Source organism: Schistocerca gregaria, chromosome 1 (assembly GCF_023897955.1).
Source record: "Schistocerca gregaria isolate iqSchGreg1 chromosome 1, iqSchGreg1.2, whole genome shotgun sequence".
Lineage (NCBI taxonomy): Eukaryota > Metazoa > Arthropoda > Insecta > Orthoptera > Acrididae > Schistocerca > Schistocerca gregaria.
In genome coordinates, this window is record NC_064920.1 from 117,141,924 (window position 1) to 117,164,997 (window position 23,074).

At 45.0% G+C, this 23,074-nt stretch overlaps 1 pseudogene; it reads left to right on the forward strand.

The window, feature by feature from the left end:
• The first annotated feature begins 20,151 nt into the window (after positions 1 to 20,151).
• LOC126290295 (5S ribosomal RNA) lies at positions 20,152 to 20,269 on the forward strand (annotated as a pseudogene).
• Positions 20,270 to 23,074: the final 2,805 nt, after the last annotated feature.

The window sequence follows — 23,074 nt, forward strand, 5'->3', positions numbered from 1 at the left end:
ATCCGGGTCTGCTGAGTGCTGTTGTGAGGCAGGGTGCACTCAGCCCTCGTGAGGCCAAATGAGCAGCTGTTTGATTGAGAAGACGACACCCGTCACGGAAATTGACAACGGCGGGGTGTGCTGACGAGATGCCCTTCCTCACCAGCATCCGGTGACGCCTAAGAGCTGAGGATGGCACGGTGGTCGGTCGTTGGGACTTCTAGGCTTGTTTGGACGGTGTTTTCTTTTTTTTTTTTTTTTAAAAAAAAAGACACATCGTGTCGCATTGTTGGGAAATACCCCAAAAGCTGATGACAAGTGTTTAACATGTGACGTCGGTAACATGTGTCGTGCCTCACCGCATGGGGTTGAGCTATCGGCCTATCGCATCTGAACATCCCAGTCCAAGACACATCGTGTCGCATTGTTGGGAAATACCCCAAAAGCTGAGGACAAGTGTTTAACATGTGACGTCGGTAACATGTGTCGTGCCTCACGCATGGGGCTGAGCTATCGGCCTATCGCACCTGAACATCCCAGTCCAAGGCTGATATTCAAGTCTGTGTTGTTCCGGCCCTATGTGTGCAAATTGGGCGAGGTTAGGCTCAGGTTTCGAGTCTAGCGCCTGGCAGGCAGTATCTTTTCATTGCGTTAGAAATGTGTCTACAGTGAGATAAGATTTATTACTTTATTTACCGGTCTCGCTGCCTCTGCTTTATTGGTTGCTTGCTTGATTTGGGGGAGGGGTCGAAACAGCGACATCATCGGTCCAACCGGATTGGGGAAGGACGGGGAAGCAAGTTGGTCGTGTCCTTTGGGAGGGGCCACCCAGTCATCTGCCTGAAGCGGTTTTGGGAAACCATGGAAAATCTAAATCAGGATGGCCGAACGCAAGTCTGAACCGTTGTCCTCCAGAATGCGAGTCCTGTGTGCTGACCACTTCGCCACCTTGCTAGGTGCTGGTTTGTTACAAAGTACAGTACAGTAAAATCTCACAGTACTGTACCGCAAGTAAATGAGTATAAGCTTCCAAATTGCGTAGTTAGCATTGAATGACCTGCGTTTTCTGCACAAAAGGAAAGAAAGGACAAAAGGCAAGGAAGACCAAATAACAACAGCTTTAACTTGGTCACAGAGGGGACAATAATACTCTATCTTCTACGTTTACAACAGATCACAGTTACAAAAGGTGTTCGAAATTTGTACCGTTTGCTCTAATGCAAGTATTGCATCGCTCACTCGTTCCTTCACGACCAAGCCGAACTGTTATACTCGCTGCAAGGTACGTTATCTGGTGACGTAATACGTTCAATATCTACATCTACACATATATTCCGCAAACCACCGTACGATGCGTGGCGGAGGAAACCTTGTACCACTGCTTGTCATTTCCTTTCCTGTTCCATTAGCAAACAGAGAGAGAGAGAAAGACGACAGTCTTCATGCCTCCGTATCAACGCTGATTTCTCATCTCTTATATTCGTGGTCCTCATGCGCGATGAGAGTTGGTTCTATAAATTTTCTCAACTCTATTTCTCGAAAAGAACGTCACCTTCCCTCCAGAGATTCCCATTTGAGTTCCTGAAACATCTGCGTAACGCTGGCAAGTTGTTGGAACCTACCGGTAACAAATCTAACAGCCCACCTCTGAATTGCTTCTTGTCTTCCTTCAGCCTTGGTACGGACGCTAACCACTCGGGCAGAACTCAAGAATAGGTTGTGCCAGCGTCTCTATTTCCTAAATTTCTCCCAATAAACCGAAGTCAACCGATCCCTTTCCCTACCACGGTTCTCACATGCTCGTTCCACCTCATATCGCCTTACAACGTTACGCGCAAACATTTAACCGACTTGTGTGAAGCAGGACACTAGTAACACTGTATCTGAACACTAAAGATTTGATCTTTCTACTCATCCGCATTAGCTTACATTTTTCCACATTTATCACACCAACTGGAAAATTTTTTCTGTCAGTCATCTTATACTTTCCTACAGTCAGTGAACTTCGATACCTCTCCGTATACCACAGCATCATCAGCAAACAATCGCACATTGCTGCGACGCTGTCCACCAAATTACTTCTGTGTATAGGGAACAACAGTGGGCTTATGACGGTTCCCTGGGGCGCTCCTGACGATACCCTTGTGTCCCTGACGAACACTCGCCGTAGAGGAGAATATACTGGGTTCCGTTATTTAAGAATTCTTCGAGTCACTCGCATATCTGTGAACGTATTACATATGCTCGTACCTTCGTTAGCAGCCTGGAGCGGGGTGCCATGTCAAATGCTTTCCTGAAATCTAGGAATATGGAATCTGCTTGTTGCCCTTTATCCATATTTCTCAGTATATCATGTGAGAAAAGGGTGAGCTGACTTTCTCGAAAAGCGATGCTTTCTAAAACCATGCTGATTTGTAGGCATAAGCTTCGCAGTCTCAAGAATGTTTATTATATTCCAACTCAGAATATGTTCAAGGATTCTGCAGCATACAGATGTTAGGGATATTGGTCTGTAACTTTTCGGGTCCGTTCTTTTACCTTTCTTACACACTGGAGTCACCTGCGTTTTTTTCGTCATCCAATTTTGGGGTATCTCTCGACGTTTGCGGCCCCATGCACATTACATTAAATTACTTATGTCAGCTTCATCTACGTTGCTTCGGGTGTTTTTAAACGTCAATAAAAATGACACTGTGTAACACCTTTAGGGTTTTGAGAAAAGCATTAAAAAGTTTCTCGATTGATAATCATCAATCGAGAAACTTTTTAATGCTATGCCTATGCAATGAAAGTTACCTTGTGAAAATCCCAAACTGTGACATAATATTAATCTATGAAATTGTGCATGCCGTAAATTCTAATAAAATGTTTAATGACTGTACGTTATCCCATGCAGCTTTTGTTACTAGAACCTCAACCTCACTCTGTAGCTGTAACGACTATTTTGCACAAAGGAGTCTGCGTGTGTTCTGCTCAGGATGTCGTGATACGTATCTGCCGCTGAGTGAAGACTTTTAGTTGAAAGAAAAAAAAATGTTCAAATTGTTGTTGGCGATGTGCGTAGTGTATTCTGTTGCGAACGGGTGTGCTTGCAAGCTTCGAGACAACGGAGAGGAAACGGGAAATTTTTTTCTTTGGTTTGAACAACGTGATAACAGCTTTCTTTGAATTATCGTAGTCCAGTGACACGACAACGCCTCGTGGCTTCTAAATATTACGGGAATGGCATATACGGCCTAATCTGGAGTATTCCCGGAAATTTGTGCTCGTCGGTGCCACTTCGCCCATTTTTAAGATACAGAACTCGAAGTTATAATAAATCACGTAAACTATGAATGAAAAAGATTCTTTTGCTCTTGTTTGTATTGTTTTTAAAGTTAGTTTTAAATTTTTTGTACAAAATTTTTCGTTTTTTTAATATGTGTAGTAATAGAATGAAACTGGTATTCTGAACTGCCTTCTCATTAAAGGGCAATATACAACTGCGTCAACCGCGCGCGGTGGCCCAGTAGTACTATTTAGGCAAATCTCCACTACACTGAATGTTTGCCAGAAGAGCTCTCAACAACTCGAAGTGATGTTCGGTACCAATTAGCAACACGGAACTGTCACTGGAAACGCAAAACCACAAACAGAGGTAGGAGTCTGGTACCCAGGTGACGGCCGCTTATATCATCGTCCTAGCGCTCCCAGCCTCGCAACGGCGCACCGCCGGCAGAGTTGCTTCATTGACAACGCCAGCGCATCGCGCTCCAGTTGCTGCACTCACCGCGGCGGCCGTCATCTGCTCCGCCCAGTCTCGCAGTGTGTAAACTTAATGACAATGTTCTCTTCAGATTAACGAGTGGTCGAAAGCACTGGGAACAGGTCACCGTCGTGAAGTTGCTTGGCAATGTATGTTTCTAATACAGGGTCCATGCAGACTGCAGCGCCTTACTGGAATCATCGTCTCACCAGTGAATTGCGTGATCCAGCCGCTGACTCTCTGCTCCCAGGTTCATGGCCTCCCCGGATGATGCAGCTCGCACCCCGTGCAGCTACCGTGCCAGCACCTGGCCCTGAACAGATGGACCTAGACTCTAATCTTCATCTCTTTCGTCCGCAGCTCGTGGTATAATTAGCCGGCGCGGTAGCTCAGTGTGTTCGGTCAGAGGGTTGGCTGCCCTCTGTAATAAAAAACACCGAGTCAATGGATCCACGATGAACTTAGACAAGCAGTGAGGAACTTCTGCCCCGAACAAATACAATGACCCATAACGAACAAAATGAGTTTAAAAAAAGTGGCTAGCGTTTCTATCTCTAGACCACGGGGTCGCGAGTTCGATTCCCGGCAGGTTTGGGGATTTTCCCAGCAAGGGAAAATCATGTCATCATCATCATCTGTCATTGTGGCAAGATTGGACTGTGTAAATAAAATTGGACTGTGTAAGAATTGGGACTTTCTACGGATTCTGATGACAGCACAGTTGAGCGCCCCATAAACCAAACATCATCATCATCATCATCCTCATCTGTCTCCTAGTGGACAGCAGACCGAAGGTGACCGCCGCAGCACTTCAAGGCGCCGTTGTGGTTCCACCACCAAAAGGCCCCGCTCCTCTGGGATGGCTGGGGGGGGGGGGGGAGGAGGGGGGAGAGGTTTGTAGTACTTTAGTTTATCGATACTGCCAGGGCTGGCCCTTTCAACATCGCCACCAATGAAGAACCTCCTGGCCGGCGACCAATTAAGACCGCTAAGGACGGTGTTACAAACAGCGGCCACCTCGGCACCACGCTAGACCTGTACTTCTGCTTGAAGTTCCGTGCTTCTAGTGAGTGTTCCGTGTCGCTGGTTTTTATCGGACATTAGTGCAGGTTGTTAACAATTCACCCTACCGGTAAACAGTGTGTATAGACCCATGCCTGTGTTAGGCTTCTGCTTATTTCCAACCAAGGGCCGTCCGTGGAGCCCAACCGTTCTAGGCACTTCAGTCTGGCACCACGCGATCGCTACGGTCGCAGGTTCGAATCCTGCCTCGGGCATGGATGTGTGTGATGTCCTTAGATTAGTTATATCTAAGTTGTTTTAAGTTCTAGGGGACTGTTGACCTCAGATGTTAAGTCCCATACTGCTCAGAGCCAATTTGAACCATTTTTTCTAACTACGGCTGTAACAGCGTAGCAATTCTTTAGAATAAGCTCAGTATAATACAGAATTATCCCATTATGAGAGTACTGAAGGCGATCTCTTTTAATTGTAAAAAACCATTCCAAAACCAAGATCGCACAAAATATTTTTGTTCAATACAACCGATGACAAGCGATGACAAACGTTTATAAGGTGATGAATTTTATCACTTGTCATCTTGAATGAGGTTCAGCGTAAGATGAACACGTTTTACCGCAAAACTAGTTTATTTATTTAATCGTGTCTGAGCTACATCTGTAATTAATTAATACGCTATACATACTAGATTACAAATACAAATAAATGATAGCTATACATTCATATATACATTCATGGACTTCACATATTGTAAGTCGTCATTATTGTCTAAAGCAAGGCTCATATCTCTCTCCAGTGTTCGGCACACTTCACTGCAGCGTCATTGGCCAACCACAGGTCTTGGAAAGTGCATGGGGCCAGCAAAGATGGTCAGGTCAGCAGGTGTGTCATGGTTTGTTTTCCTCCACATTGGCAGGGCTCTTCTTCGGCGTATCCCCACTTGAACAGGTTATCCTGTGATCTTCCCATTTGACATCTAAGTCTATTTAGGCTCTTCCAGACTCTCCATTCCAATTGTGATCCAGCAGGAAGTTTTTCTTTAATGTTCCAACTTTTCAGACTGCCTTTATCCAACTTCTGTTTCCACATTGATTCTCTAGTTGTAGGGTGACTTTCGGTTAGTGGACGTTCAACTTTTATGAAGTCTTTCCTAGATTTAAGTCTTGTCTCCGCTGGCTGATGTGCGTACGGGGGATGTCTTCTATCTTCACACTGCCTGCTTCGTTCGGCCATCGCCAACGTTTGCCGTCTGATCTGTGGGGGGGAGGGGGGGCGGCTATTCCAGAACACATACACTCCTGGAAATTGAAATAAGAACACCGTGAATTCATTGTCCCAGGAAGGGGAAACTTTATTGTCACATTCCTGGGGTCAGATCCATCACATGATCACACTGACAGAACCACAGGCACATAGACACAGGCAACAGAGCATGCACAATGTCGGCACTAGTACAATGTATATCCACCTTTCGCAGCAATGCAGGCTGCTATTCTCCCATGGAGACGATCGTAGAGATGCTGGATGTAGTCCTGTGGAACGGCTTGCCATGCCATTTCCACCTGGCGCCTCAGTTGGACCAGCGTTCGTGCTGGACGTGCAGACCGCGTGAGACGACGCTTCATCCAGTGCCAAACATGCTCAATGGGGGACAGATCCGGAGATCTTGCTGGCCAGGGTAGTTGACTTACACCTTCTAGAGCACGTTGGGTGGCACGGGATACATGCGGACGTGCATTGTCCTGTTGGAACAGCAAGTTCCCTTGCCGGTCTAGGAATGGTAGAATGATGGGTTCGATGACGTTTTGGATGTACCGTGCACTATTCAGTGTCCCCTCGACGATCACCAGAGGTGTACGGCCAGTGTAGGAGATCGCTCCCCACACCATGATGCCGGGTGTTGGCCCTGTGTGCCTCGGTCGTATGCAGTCCTGATTGTGGCGCTCACCTGCACGGCGCCAAACACGCATACGACCATCATTGGCACCAAGGCAGAAGCGACTCTCATCGCTGAAGGCGACACGTCTCCATTCGTCCCTCCATTCACGGCTGTCGCGACACCACTGGAGGCGGGCTGCACGATGTTGGGGCGTGAGCGGAAGACGGCCTAACGGTGTGCGAGACCGTAGCCCAGCTTCATGGAGACGGTTGCGAATGGTCCTCGCCGATACCCCAGGAGCAACAGTGTCCCTAATTTGCTGGGAAGTGGCGGTGCGGTCCCCTACGGCACTGCGTAGGATCCTACGGTCTTGGCGTGCATCCGTGCGTCGCTGCGGTCCGGTCCCAGGTCGACGAGGACGTGCACCTTCCGCTGACCACTGGCGACAACATCGATGTACTGTGGAGACCTCACGCCCCACGTGTTAAGCAATTCGGCGGTACGTCCACCCGGCCTCCCGCATGCCCAATATACGCCCTCGCTCAAAGTCCGTCAACTGCACATACGGTTCACGTCCACGCTGTCGCGGCATGCTACCAGTGTTAAAGACTGCGATGGAGCTCCGTATGCCACGCAAACTGGCTGACACTGACGGCGGCGGTGCACAAATGCTGCGCAGCTAGCGCCTTTCGACGGCCAACACCGCGGTTCCTAGTGTGTCCGCTGTGCCGTGCGTGTGATCATTGCTTGTACAGCCCTCTCGCAGTGTCCGGAGCAAGTATGGTGGGTCTGACACACCGGTGTCAATGTGTTCTTTTTTCCATTTCCTGGAGTGTATAAAGGAGATCACGGTTTGTAGGCTTCAGACATCCCGTGATCAATCGACATGAGTCGATCAGTGCTGCCTCTAGCTTCTGAGCATGTGTCGATCTTCTCCATGCGTGGCATGCATATTCAGCTGGAGCAAAGCACAATGCCAGGGATGATGCACGTAGAATTTCAGGGCTTGCTCCACAGTGTGAGTTGGTAAGTTTAAGGATGATGCCGTTCCGTGGGTTGACTTTCGCTCTAGTTTTTTCTACGTGTTTCTTGTAAGACAATGTTTGATCTAACGTGACTCCAAGATATACTGGGTTTGGGCAGTTTTGAAGTTTAACTGAGTTCCATTCCAATTGTAATTCCCTGTTTGCTTCCTTGTTGTTTAGATGAAATAAACAAGTCTGTTTCTTTGCTGGATTAGGTCGAAGCTGGTTCCCGTTATAATATTCAGTTAGTACTTCTAAGGCATCTGTTAGGTTTCTCTCAATCTGTTTGATTGATCTATACTGGCATGCAATGGCTACATCATCATCAGCATAGGTAAAGCTTCTTGTCGTCGGTCCAACTGGTTGGTCATTTGTATACAGATTAAACAGTACGGGTTTTCGTTATTGTTTATAAGCGTCACATTTTTTTTTTTTTTGTGGGACACCTACAAGGTGTTATGCCTTTCAACATACTGTTTTTTTTTTTTTTTTTAATAAATGAAGTGTGTGAGATAGAGCGAGCGGGATACGTTCATCCGCACCTGCTGGTACCATAAAATGACGATTTACAGCTTTTTCTGTGATGAACAGTTCTCTTGTTCTTTAACGACGTTGCATTCCGCGTCAGCCTTTCCGTTATTTTCTGGGCTAGTTATTTTTCCCGCTCTGTAATTAATATATTATTATTATTATTATGATAAGGAGTTACATTGTTGTTTATCTTGGTAGAAGTAAAAACTTTCTGCAAAAATCTGGCAGTGGAGTAAGAGAGGGACTGAATGCTCCATAAATGGCGTACTAAACTATCAGACAAATGGTACATGGTATAACATTTCAGCTCCTCAACACCAAATTACAACGTTGCATTAGGAGGTGTCTGCTTCGTGCAAAATGTCTTGAGTTCATATTATACGAAATAATTAAGCTCAAAACTGATCATTTATACAATTAATCAGAGCTACAGCAAACAGTGAGTCTTTCTTTTACAAAATGAAATATAATTACAAAATTGAATGAAAATAGGTTACTAACACTAATATATATTTACATTAATTCTATTTTTGTTCTTTCTGTGCAAAATGTCCTAATATTGACACAGTACAATATTTAAACATCACCAAAGTTTCCCTTTACATTTTGCATATCTGTATCGACATCCCCTAAAAGTCTACAGTATCGAATACTTCAATATGTCCCAATATGTCCTGTAACGTTACAATGGGATGATTGTTCTTTCTGACATATCCGAAACAAAAGACGCACTTATACTTTTGTGTTAGCAGAAGAGCCAACACCGTGTTACGAGTGGAGGCCAAAATGCACGCGTTTTACCTCACGCAGGCTAGCGTGAGGAGGGAAGAACTATACTGACGTGAGGTCTGGAACATGACAAGGAATGAGAATTCAGAAAGCGGACGTAATTAGTTTGATACTTAACTGTAATCTATTAATGATGAACGTCGCTCTTGACGGTACATGATTCACAATATTATCTCTTCAGAATACTTTCCTGAAGAATATGGCGACTTGCTAGGTGGTAGCAAATGACGTAACTGAGGGCTATGCTGAACTGTCGTCTCTGCAAATGAGAGCGTATGTAGGCAGTGAACCATCGCTAGCAAAGTCGGCTGTACAACTGGGGCGAGTGCTAGCGAGTCTCTCTGGACTAGACCTGCCGTGTGGCGGCGCTCGGTCTGCAATCACTGATAGTGGCCACAAGCGGGTCCGACGTATACTAACGGACCGCGCGCGATTTAAAGGCTACCACCTAGCAAGTGTGGTGTCTCACGGTGAACCACTTATACAATTAAAGTGAGGACAACCAATTGACTAGTTCAGTGAAGATTTACACCAGTCTTCCGGCCGCTGTGGCCGAGCGGTTCTAAGCGCTACAGTCCGGAACAGCGCGTCTGCTACAGTCGCAGGCTCGAATCCTACTTCGGGCATGGATGTGTCTGATGTCCTTAGGTTAGTTAGGTTTAATTAGTTCTAAGTTTAGGGGACTGATGACTTCAGATGTTAAGTCCCATAATGCTTAGAGGCATTTTAATCACACGAGGCTCCAGAATTTGGGTGTCACAGGATGCGTGCTATTGTAGTCAGTGTGGTTCCGACGACGATTGTGTCCGGAACGCGCTGTGGTCAGCGCATCTGCCTAGTAAGCGAGCGACCTGGGTTCGATTCCTGCACAAATTTTCAAATTTCCACATTGATTTAAACTAACGCCCACTAGCAGCTAATAACTTTAACTCCTTTCTGTCTTGATAAATGAATGAGATAGGCCAATTATGAAATTGTATTCAGAATGACAGTAGTGAAAGTAATTCAAAGACTGATTGCTGCATTAGTGTACAGTGTCTGAGTTGCAGATGGACGCCAGTAGATACAAATTTTTTTCTTTTTTCATCGACGATCAGTGTTCCAATGTGTGTGAAATCTTATGGGACTTAACTGCTAAGTCCATCAGTCCCTAAGCTTGCACACTACTTAACCTAAATTATCCTAAGAACAAACACACACACCCATGTCCGAGGGAGGACTCGAACTTCCGCCGGGACCAACCGCACACTCCATGACTGCAGCGCCTAGACCACTCGGCTAATCCCGCGCATCGACGAGCACTAAATAACAAGGCAAAACAAGATATAGTTCCACGTTTTTGAAAAGAAGTATTGACTGAAAGCAAAAGTAAATGAAGAATATGGAACTGAGAAATTGCTAACTCGGCATCCCAGTTTACCAGTATGTCTGACTGTTCTGGTGAGAAATAGCGGCTGATTGTGTCGAGCAGTAAGTGACGCGTGAGCGCACAGGAACGAACTGAGTGGGAAATATGCTCATTCCAGGCTCTACGGGCGTGAAATTGGGAGCAGAATTATGACTCCAGTCGGCGGACAAAGGAGTCCGGGTGATGGGTCGCGCCCTCGTGTCCCGTTGTCGTCGGAGCCGTATTAAGTTCCCAGCACCGGGTCGCAAACGACCGCCGAGCGGGCAGAGGGCTGCGGCGTCCAACAAGAGGGAACGGAGAGCGGTTGACGGCGGAGGGGCCGCGAACCCATTGCAGACGCCTTCGTTCCGCTCGTAAAGTCGTGCTGGACGGCCCACGCGGCGTGACGAATGACGCCGGCAAAGTACGTGTCAACTGCGCATGCGCGCGCAGGCACCTGCCGGACGGAGCTCGATTACCGATTACCTGCGAGGCAGGGCTCTTCTTTCCAGCCCACGGCGACGCGCCCATTTAACGGCGGAGCTGAGACGCGTCGCGGATAGAGGAAAAATCTCATTTGCAGCACAGTTCTCTGTCTGCCTATCTCTCTCTCTCTCTCTCTCTCTCTCCCGCCCCTCGCCCACCCCCTCCCCCACCTCTCTCTCACCAATATCCTTTCCTTACTAACGAGCTCAGATACATTTCTCACAAGGGAAAGATCTTATACACAGCGGACCGATTCACCTCATATTTGGCAGAACGTCTCTGTACGAGGTCTGTTCGAAACACTCCGGAGTTTTATCCACACAATTTTTCTACACTTACTTTTTATTTATTGTGCATGGTGTCCTTCGAAATACCTCTCTCACGTTCGATACATCACTCACAACGCAGTTTCCATTTCTGGAAGCGGTGCTGGTAAACATTTGTTGGATCGCGCGAAGCGCCGTCCGTGCATTTTATCTCGTACATCGTTGCAAATCTTCGTCCTTTCAACGGAGTCTCCAATTTTGGGAATAAAAAAGTCCACAGGGGCTAGGTCTGGAGAGTACAGAGGATGAGGCACCACAGTATTTCGTTTTTTGTGCGATAGTTACGCACTAACGGGGATGAATGGGTGGGTGCGTTTTCATGATGCAATAGCCATGAAAAGTCTCTCCAGTTTTCAGGCCATTTTCTGGTTCAAATGGCTCTGAGCACTATGGGACTTAACATCAGAGGTCGTCAGTCCCCTAGAACTTAGAACTACTTGAACCTAACTAACCTAAGGACATCACACACATCCACGCCCGAGGCAGGATTGGAACCTGCGACCGTAGCGGTCCCGCGGTTCCAGACTAAGCGCCTAGAGCCGCTCGGCCACTACGGCCGGCAGGCTATTTCTTTCTCACATCTTCTCGCAGTCGTCGCAACACGGCCCGATAGTACCATCGATTAACAGTTTGTCCCTGTGGCACGAACTAATGTTCAAGTTTCCTTCAAAATCATAGAAAACTATCAGCATGGCTTTGGCATTTGAACTGACCTGACGAGCTTTTTTTGGTCTTGGTGAACCTTTTCCAACCCCTTGTGAAGATTGAGCCTTGGTCTCAACATCGTAAGGGTAGACCCACATCTAATCCTCAGTTATGATTCTCTTAGGGGAACATCTCGTTATCATTTGCGCGATCGAAAAGCTCTTCACAGGTAGCGAATGAAAGATCTCTCTAGTCGTGACCCAAGCACCATGGGACGTATTTGTGTAAATGTGTGTAAACTGCTAAGGGACCAAGCTGCTGACGTCATCGGTCCCTAGACTTACCCAGGAATAAAATTAACTTTAACTTATGCTAAGAACAGCACACAGACCCATGCCCGAGGGAGCGGCCGCACAACCCGTGACACGACGGACTTGGAGGTAGCACGATGCATTCCAAGATGCTGTGTCAGGATTTCATGACATGATCCTACTTAAAAGTTAAACTCTTTTGCAATCTCTCGGACGGTCAGTCTTCGATTGGCACGCAAAATTTCGTCGACGTTCCTGACATGAGCGTTGTCGGTAGACATCGAAGGGCGTTCTGAACGAGGGACATCTTTAACTTCCGCTCAGCCATTTTTAAACCGTGTGAACCACTCGTAAGATCGAGTAAGGTTTAAGCACCCATCACCGTAGTCTTCCTGTATCATTTGGCGTGTTTCTGTAGAGGTTTTCTTGTCTTTCACTCAAAATTTAATGCAGACGCGATGCTCCTGTAACTCTGCCATCTCGGAATACGCGAACTGTGCGGCACAACGTTCTGCTCACTGCAGCACTGAACAATAACTAACAGACATATAACGATGATGCTTCCGGCAGTTCCACACTAAACACAGTGTGCAGGAATGCCAGCCTCATTTCGCTTCAACACACCATTGGCGCGAAATCACGAACGTTCCGTGATTTTTTGAACAGACCTCGTACAACAATGAATAAAAGGTTGTATGATGTTTTGGTTCAACACCCCTCCGGCTTTGAGAAAACCCCTCCTGAAGTTAATGACAATTCATCGACTGAAAATTTACGGGATAGATAGATAACAGAAAATTGGGTATTGTTCTTCGTCGTTTCTGGGTTAACAAACGCATATTTTCTTAGAAATGAAGGAAAAAACTGTTGTGACTGCCATGCGTGTACTAAAAAGGCGAAAATGAAGGACTAAAGCGCCGCTGGCGTAGCGCCAAAGGCAGAGAATGTGTTCTATTGCCAGATGCATTCCACAGTTTCTTTTCCGTTTGTATTTCTTCCATATCGAAATTGATATGTGTAGGAGGGTCAATGAAAGATACCCATCGAGAAAGGTAGGAAAATGAAATTCTCTTGCCGACTCGGATAAGTAAAGAATTAAAATTTTAATGCTGATTAACTTACAATGGTTCTTTCACCCATTCTGTCGCATGTCCTCACTTTTTTCGAACAACTACTTGGATTTTCCTTGTCATACGAAAATTTGAAACCAACATACGCATACTCCCCACGATAAGCAAATCTAATAAATGCAATCTTTACGTAGAAGCACCGTTCTACCCGAAAATTTGGCGTAGAACAGACTTGATTTACGTTTAAATATATTTATTTTTCGGGGATTAATTTTATTGCATACCACGCACAGGATAACATAAATTTGAAAAATAGTGCTTAAAATTTTAATTCTTTAGTAATCCAAGTCCTTTGAAAAATACATTTGTTTACCTTGTTATTATTCCTCATTATTACCTTTTTAAGTCTCCTATTCATACCTACTTCGATACGGGAAAAACACAGTCAAATTAACAAAACTGCAGAACGTGTTTGTGAATCGCACACTCGCTCTCTTCTCCTCAGCCGGATGCCTTGGTCTCTACGCCATCAGTGTTTTTGTGCTGTAGTGTTTTCCTTACAACTATTTAATTGTAGCTCGTTCGTAGCTGGATCAAGACAATACAACGAAGTATAGTAATGAACATAATGGCTATTTTCTTGGTAAATGTCCGTTCATGTACACTCCTGGAAATTTAAATAAGAACACCGTGAATTCATTGTGCCAGGAAGGGGAAACTTTATTGACACATTCCTGGGGTCCGATACATCACATGATCACACTGACAGAACCACAGGCACATAGACACAGGCAACAGAGCATGCACAATGTCGGCACTAGTACAGTGTATATCCACCTTTCGCAGCAATGCAGGCTGCTATTCTCCCATGGAGACGATCGTAGAGATGCTGGATGTAGTCCTGTGGAACGGCTTGCCATGCCATTTCCACCTGGCGCTTCAGTTGCACCAGCGTTCGTGCTGGACGTGCAGACCTCGTGAGACGACGCTTCATCCAGTCCCAAACATGCTCAATGGGGGACAGATCCGGAGATCTTGCTGGCCAGGGTAGTTGACTTACACCTACTAGAGCACGTTGGGTGGCACGGGATACATGCGGACGTGCATTGTCCTGTTGGAACAGCAAGTTCCCTTGCCGGTCTAGGAATGGTAGAACGATGGGTTCGATGACGGTTTGGATGTACCGTGCACTATTCAGTGTCCCCTCGACGATCACCAGAGGTGTACGGCCAGTGTAGGAGATCGCTCCCCACACCATGATGCCGGGTGTTGGCCCTGTGTGCCTTGGTCGTATGCAGTCCTAATTGTGGCGCTCACCTGCACGGCGCCAAACACGCATACGACCATCATTGGCACCAAGGCAGAAGCGACTCTCATCGCTGAAGACGACACGTCTCCATTCGTCCCTCCATTCACGCCTGTCGCGACACCACTGGAGGCGGGCTGCACGATGTTGGGGCGTGAGCGGAAGACGGCCTAACGGTGTGCGGGACCGTAGCCCAGCTTCATGGAGACGGTTGCGAATGGTCCTCGCCGATACCCCAGGAGCAACAGTGTCCCTAATTTGCTGGGAAGTGGCGGTGCGGTCCCCTACGGTCTTGGCGTGCATCCGTGCGTCGCTGCGGTCCGGTCCCAGGTCGACGGGGACGTGCACCTTCCGCTGACCACTGGCGACAACATCGATGTACTGTGGAGACCTCACGCCCCACGTGTTAAGCAATTCGGCGGTACGTCCACCCGGCCTCCCGCATGCCCAATATACGCCCTCGCTCAAAGTCCGTCAACTGCACATACGGTTCACGTCCACGCTGTCGCGGCATGCTACCAGTGTTAAAGACTGCGATGGAGCTCCGTACGCCACGCAAACTGGCTGACACTGACGGCGGCGGTGCACAAATGCTGCGCAGCTAGCGCCTTTCGACGGCCAACACCGCGGTTCCTAGTGTGTCCGCTGTGCCGTGCGTGTGATCATTGCTTGTACAGCCCTCTCGCAGTGTCCGGACCAAGTATGGTGGGTCTGACACACCGGTGTCAATGTGTTCTTTTTTCCATTTCCAGGAGTGTATTTTCAGCCGTCTTTCTCCTCTGTCTGATTTCATTAAATCGGACTCCATAATAAGACAGCACCAGAAGACGACGGTGGATCGAGCTGAACGACATTTTGCTTAGAAGTACGGACCTTTTGCCATGCCAAGTCAGCCAGCAATCTTACAATGACTAAAGATACAAAATAAAACACACATATGTTAGTAATAACAGTATATTCTGAAATAAAACACAATTAAATTACGACATTTACATTGAAACTGAGAGTAGAGGAATACATTTATTTAGTAGCATTGCTACCTTTAGTAAGGGAATGATCCAGTTAAGATGACTGCTGTGCTCGATAAAGTGTTCATTGACCTCCTGAAAGCGTTAAGTACAGTACGGTACTGTTGTCTGGGGAACAAAATACGATCTAACGGAATATAGCACATGATTATTATCGAAATGAGGTCACCCTCGTTCTAAGCAAGGTGAAATCGTTAGATGTAAAAGTGTATTCTGACGTACTACGCCATAAATAAACGGTGTGACGAACAACGTCGGTAACTCCAGGAGACTGTTCACTAATGAAGCCGTTGTATAATGTATGGCAGAAAAGGGGATCGACTAGGATTATGCTATAAACACTTTCAATCAGAACTACTGCACCCTTGCTTATTGCCAGGTCACGCACTGTTCATGTTTTGAAAATGATGCCTCGTAGGCGGCCACCGCTGTTTAGCTAACATTCAGACGATCTGCGATGCAAGTAACAGTATAGGAATGTTTCTGATTTCTGCACGAATAGTGTCTTTCTATTCAGCAATTGTGTGCAGACAACTGGCATACAGCCTGAGTTTCAAGAACTCTCAAAGGATGAAATCACAGACCTATAAGTCGGGAGATCCGAGAGGCCACAAAATGTCGCCACCCCTGATAACTGTCAAACACTCTGCGCACTAAAACCTTTGAAATCTGAGCACAATGAGACGTAGGAGCAGCTTGCTCAAATCGATATTGATTTGCAGGAAAACAAATTCACGTGCTAGGACTGAGTCAACTATGGCAGCATATCGCTGAAACGTGACTGTGATTGCTTGTCCATGTTCATTCTCGAAAATGTAATGGCCTGTTTTACACGTTGAAGAGACAGCGCACCACAGTGAGACTTTCTGGCTGTATGAGTGGCGTTGATAGTTTTCGTGTGGATTATCCTCGCACCAGTGACGGCTGGTGAGTTCGTTGACACGAACACTGTAGCAACCGCAGCAAATGTAAGGAGCCTTAATGGTCCCCAATTTTAGTCAACAGCTCAACAGAAATAACGTATTTTACGGACTATAAGATGCTACAGACTGTAAGCGATTTAAAAAAAAAACATGTTTTCTACTTTTATTTTTAGATTGCGAAGTCAGGCTGAAAAAAAATTGTTAGTTTGCCAAACCGAGCGGACTTTTAAAATCTCTGAAAATCGTCATCTGAACTTTATTCTTCTTCATCTTCCTCTTCGTCGTCATCGTTGTCCTCTTCATGTATAAGATGGTCTTTACTACCAGCGAGAGCGTTACTTATGCCTCACTTTTTGAAAGATTTAACTATAATGTTTTCTCTTACTATAGACCACTGTTATTTTATCCACTGACTCACTTGTTTGATTGTAGTTTGTTTCAAAGTTCCCTTCGTCGTGAATTCATGTTGGGTTATATCCATCATCCAATCGTTCCCTTCTTCTACCACATACACTTTAAATGGTTTATTTATCGAGACATCCAGAGGTTGCAATTGTGAAGTAAGTCCTTCCGGAATAACAGAAAACTCTGTATTTTGCTGTCTCAATTTCTCTTTCACAGAATTTTCCAAATGACTACCGTCATCAATAAAGCATCTTCCCTTCTATCCTCACTCCGTTAATCCCTAATTTCATACCGGCCTCGTCAGTCCAATCCTTGTCCTGTACTTCAACACCACCTGGTAATATTTCAGAAGGTTTGGGCTTCGTTTTGCTCTTGAAAACGATCATTGGATTACGTGTAGTACCGTCAGCACAATAGGACAACAGTGTAGTGCATTTTGTCATGTGTACTTGTTTTTATAGTAACCGTTTCAGAAAATGGCAACAGTTCTGTCATTCGGCACATAAAATGTCAGAGGAGCTTCGTCCATATTCGCTATTTGGCTTTGTTCCACACTGGTTTTCTTTCTATGTTGAAATATGAAGCAAAGGCAAGATAAAATTTTCTTTTCATACTCTTGTGGCATTTTCTGATGTATTTCAGTTTTGGTTTGTATCTTAAGTTCATGGCGCTTCATAAGCCTGTAGTACCAACCACGTCCACCCTTAAAGTCTGTTGGAATTCAACTGAACGCTACTTTACGAGTGTTAATTTGAATCACTTTTGTATTAATTCGAACCCCATTTCGATGTTGTTTCACTTCAATAAGTCATCTTCTAGTTTTGTTCATTTGCATCCAGTCGCTAGTTGCACATTTAGTCTTCTTGACTTTTTTACTTCTTCTATAGCAGCCCGTCAATCGCTAATGGTTTTTTTTTCTGTTGGTGGAAGACCGAAATGCCACTCAAGTGCTCCGTTTCCATGTTTTTCTGTATATGCTATTACGTTCAATTTATAGCCTGCATCATTTGCATACCATTCATCTCTTGCATTACGACACAAGCTACTAACAAAGATATTGCTCCTCCCCTGTTCGTTCCCGTGAGCGACAACCTCTGGTGTTTCCTTGTCGTTTCAACTTAATGCACCTTATGTTGTATCCATTTCTTTTCGCCCACAACCTGAGTGCGTGTGCCGGTGGTACGGTATAAATCCATATAGGGTAAAAAATCACGACGATATTACCATCTAGCAACAGCAGCACAATCATAGTCTTTGTACAAGACCTTCAGAGCAACTCCATGTTCAGGCTTCGCCAGAGCTCCATCTCAGTAAATGGCGTATCTGCCTGAAACATATGACATTCTGTGTTTCCAGTAATACCGTCTGACTTTAGAGACTAATTAAAACAGCCCGTTTTTCTGCCAAACTCTCTATTTAGAAAGGCAACAAAGCCAGCAAATGTTAGCGAAATATAGGAAGAAAACTTTAGAAAAATGATTGGTTGGTTAGTAGATTTGGGGGAGGGGACCAAGCAGCGAGGTCATCGGTCGCATTGGATTAGGGAAGGATGGGGAAGGAAATCAGGCGTGTCCTTTCAAAGGAATAATCCCGGCATTTTCCAGAAGCGATTTAAGGAAATCACGCAAAATCTAAATCAGGATGACTGGACACGTGTTTGAACCCCTCGTCCTCCCGCATGCCAGTCCAGTGTGCTAACCGCCCCCCACATCGCTCGGCTTAGAAAAGTGAATACAGCTTCGTTGCATTTTTAGACCTAGAAAGAAGGTTCGTCATGTTAAATGGTACAAGGTGTAGAATTCTCAGAAAACTGGTGTAAGCTGTAGGAAGAGACAGACAATAGACAGTATGTACAAGAACAAAGATGAAAAAATAAGAATGAAACAAAGATTGCGGAAAAATGGTTCAAATGGTTCTGAGCACTGTGCGACTTTTCTGAGGTCATCAGTCGCCTAGAACTTAGAACTAATTAAACCTAACTAACCTAAGGACACCACACACCTCCATGCCCGAGGCAGGATTCGAACCTGCGACCGTAGTGGTCTCTCGGCTCCAGACTGTAGCGCCTAGAACCGCACGGCCACTACGGCCGGCAAAGATTGCTGAACTCGGATTTAAGAAGTATAATACATGAAATAGTATCAACACTAACAGACGCTGATGATATTGCTATCCTCTGAGAAAGCGTGGAAGAATTCCAGGACATATTGAATGAAACTGGCAGTCAGCTGATAGAAAATGGAGTGAGAGTAAACCGAAGAAAGGCAAAACTGACGAATACTAGCAGAAATAAGATTTAAAAAACTCAAGATCGGAACTTAGCACCGGCAAAAACGGCATTTCCGTCCAAGAATCAAACATAAGCATTAATTTGAGAAATAAATTTCTGAGAAAGTACGTTTGAAGCACAGTGTAGTGTGGGAGTGCATCATGGACTGTGCAAAATGCGGAAAGAAGAGAATCGAAGCGTTGGTGATGTAGTACTATTGAATGGTGTTTAAAATTAGAAAGACTTTGCAGAAATTAGGAGTTTCTCTGCAGAATCAGCTAGCAAAGGACCATGAAAAACATTGAGAAGATGAAGGCACATGATGATAGGACATGTCTTAAGTATAAGGGAACAGTTTACGTGGTTCTGTAGGGAGCTGTAGAGGCTAAAAGCTGTAGGGCAAAATAGAGAGTAAAACATGCACTGACTTAAAAAAAAGATTGCAACACCAGAGAAATAATTGAAATTTCGGGAATACATTTGTCTAGGTAACGTATTTAGCTGATTCTCTTTGCAAGACCACTTGTTAATGCAGTGCGAAACAGGCCATTGCAAATGTGACGTACTGGTACGTTTATAACCCGTGTAAGCACCAGAATGACGAATTCAAGCTGACAAACATGCATGCATTGTCAGAATGAGAATTCCACTCGGCAGTGGAGTGTGCGCTGATGTGAAGCTTCCTGGCAAATTTGAACTGCACTTTTGGTGAGTGCAGGACGTTCTCTAATCTAGCCAGTAATCCTCGAGGTTTTTTTTTCGGTGGATGTGACCTGTACATTTTATTGGATGACGTGCCACTTTTTGTGATTGCAGGAGCTTCTGTACACTTGCCAGTTGACCTCGAGTGTTCTTACCCGATGACCCATGATGCTCCTGTGAGACCGAGTGGCATCACAAATTAAATTAATAATAATAAAAAAAACATTTTGTAACCGAGACTGTCCATTCTTTTTTTAGCAATGATGATGGGAAACTACGGAAAATGGTAGGTAAAACAATATTAATTTCTAGTACTAAACATAAAGCCAACGGCCTCACCACAGTGGTAACACCGGTTTCCGTCAGATCACCGAAGTTAAGCGCTGTTGGGCTGGGCTAGCACTTGGATGGGCAACCATCCGGTCTGCAGAGCGCTGTTGGCATGCGGGGTGCCCTTGTGAGGCAAACTGACGAGCTATTTGACCGAGATGTAGCGGCTCCGACTGACATATGGCAGGCAGAGTGGTGTGCTGAGCACATGCACCTCCATATCAGCATCCAGTGACACCTGTGGGTTGCGGGTGACACGTCGGCCGGCCGGTACCGTTGGGCCTTCATGGCCTGTTCGGGAGGAGTTTAGTTTTACTAGAGATAAAATTCAGAATAAACCACTTATTTCATGTAAAGGTAGAAAAAAGTGTTCAGCAAACTGTGTCATGTAGTTTGTTCAAGAGTACTGCAGATCGACTGAGTAATTATTGGTGACACGAATAAATGTCTTGTCGTGTTACTAAAGCTCTGCAGTCCGGGCAGTTAAGGGTAGAACAGTTCTGCAGCAACTACGCGTTACATAAGGCTGCTCATTTTACACGTGTTCATTCCTCGAGAAAATTACGTCTGTACAGCACAGGAAAGTTACTAGCTACGCATATTTATTTATTTAGTATGTAGGTTCCTTCTGTATTTACCATAGCGGCTGCCAGGCACGTTATTACAGGAGTGTTTAATGTGCTGGCTCCTTCTTTCGGTTAAATTAAAGTGTTCATTTAGCTGCGTTCTCCGGGCCACGTGTTTACAGTCCTCCATCATGCGTAACGCAGCCCTCGCACGCTCCTCTGCGTGCTCCGGTATTTCGTGCCCCACCTCCGAGACCACAACGCTGCCACGCGGCTAATTACGAGTGTTTTGCCCCGCGCAAGGAAATAAATCTGTCCAGCGAGCGTGCGGTAAGGTTCACGCCAGAAAGTAACATGTGGGCACCACTACTGGTTCACTCGCCGAGGAAAACAGTTAATCTACCAGGAGAAATGACCCCACTACGACATTTGTCATTCCGTACGTGTGCATATCACCGGCAAATATGTAAATGATTAAAGTGGTCGAGATTTGTACGGTATTATACCGTTACCTCGCCCGATGGGAACGATAAAAGCTATCCACTGCATCTAACAACCAGCGGACAAAATAAGGGAGTGCGCAATTTCTCGTGCACGCATAAGATCGTATAACATACGAGGGCTATTCGGAAGATAAGGTCCGTTCAGTGTTGAAATTGACATTAGAGTAAAAAACAAAAATGTTTTCTTTTCAACAATTTGCTACATCCTCCAGCTACTTCTCTACGCAGTCGTCGCTCAGACTCCGTTGTCGAAGAGTTTTACCCACTTTCCGAAACTTTCATCATAGAAGGCAGTCGCCTGTGATTTCCACCACATCTGTATATTGGTCTGCAGTTCGTTGTCTACGCTGGAATGTCTGTGTAACCAGCGGTTAGTGTCAGCAGAAATGAACATCATAGGGAGCCATGTCCAGGCTGTGTTGTGGGTGATCAAACACTATCCGTCCTCATTCCCCCTGGAGTTTGCAGCCGATAATTTTCATGAACATGGAAATGCAGCCGCGCGGAGCAGTGGCGCGATCTGAGGCGCCTTCCCATGGTTCGCTCTTTCGAGTGCTCCCTCAGGCACGGGTGTGCGTGTTGTCCTTAGCGTATGTCAGATTAAGTAGAGTGTAGGTTTGTTTATTAATAAATAAATCTTCTGCTTCCAGTCACGATATTTCTTTGTTTTACTTTTCCCACGACGCGTATCGAGAAATAATATCCATTTTAAAGTGCGTTTTTTGTGTGTATTAAGCCATTTCTTTTGATGTTATCAGTGTGTGTGAGTCTGCTTCATTTCGTTGACTTTTACTGCAATATACAAGAAATACGCGAATTTTTTGTTGGGTATCAATTCTTTTTGTGAAGTTAGTGGCGAAATTTAGAAGAATTTGTACTTCCAGTTTTCTAATGGTCCATTTGTGCAGATTCTCACACACTAAACATCACACACAATTTGTTGTACACTTTACATATAAAAAATATCTTAAGTAAACAAAACAGTTACTAAGATCTTCTTACAGGTAGTCCACAGAGATAACATTATAGGTCTTCCACAGATTATATGTCTGTGTACAGAGGCTATTTATCTTAACAATTTGGCTCATAAATTACTTATATTTATTTTAGAATTGTGCTTAGTTTTATGTTTTACTATTTTTATTTAAGTATATTATCGAAAGATCGGAAGAAATTCATTGATTCACTTCCAAGTTTTTTATCTAATATTTTATCTTCACACTTTCTTTAATGTTAATATATCTCCAGTTCTTCAAGTAAATCCATTCTGTGTCCTTTATTTTGTTGGTGGAATACTTTGACATTTTGCTCTGTTTTTCCAAATGGGTGTCCTGTATTATGTATGTGTGTTGCTATTGCTGATGTAGTCTGTTTGTTGTGTTTATATGCTCTAATGTGCTCTGTGTACATGTTGTTGAAATTTTGGCCTGTTTTTCCTACATAGAACTTGGAGCACTCCTGGCATGTTACCTAGTATATTCCAGAGTCTGAATATGGATCATGATTCACTTTGTATTATGCATTCGTTTTTGCTGGAGTTTATTAGATGTAGAAAACCCAATTTTTACTTTTTGATTTCTGAAAACAATTACAACCTTCTGTGATACATTGCCTATGTATGGGATACTAGGTATACATTTGTTTTTCCCTTTTTCTTCTGTGGTGCAGTTTGTACCTGGGTTTTTCTTCACTTTGTCTAAGACTGTGTCAACCATGGAAGCATTGTAGCTTTTGACAACTACAATCTTTTTCACTGTGTTTATTTCTTGTTGCATATTTTCTTGGTTCAATGGTATTTTTGTTGCCCTATGCAGCATTGACCTGTATGCTGCTTGTTTATGGATATTTG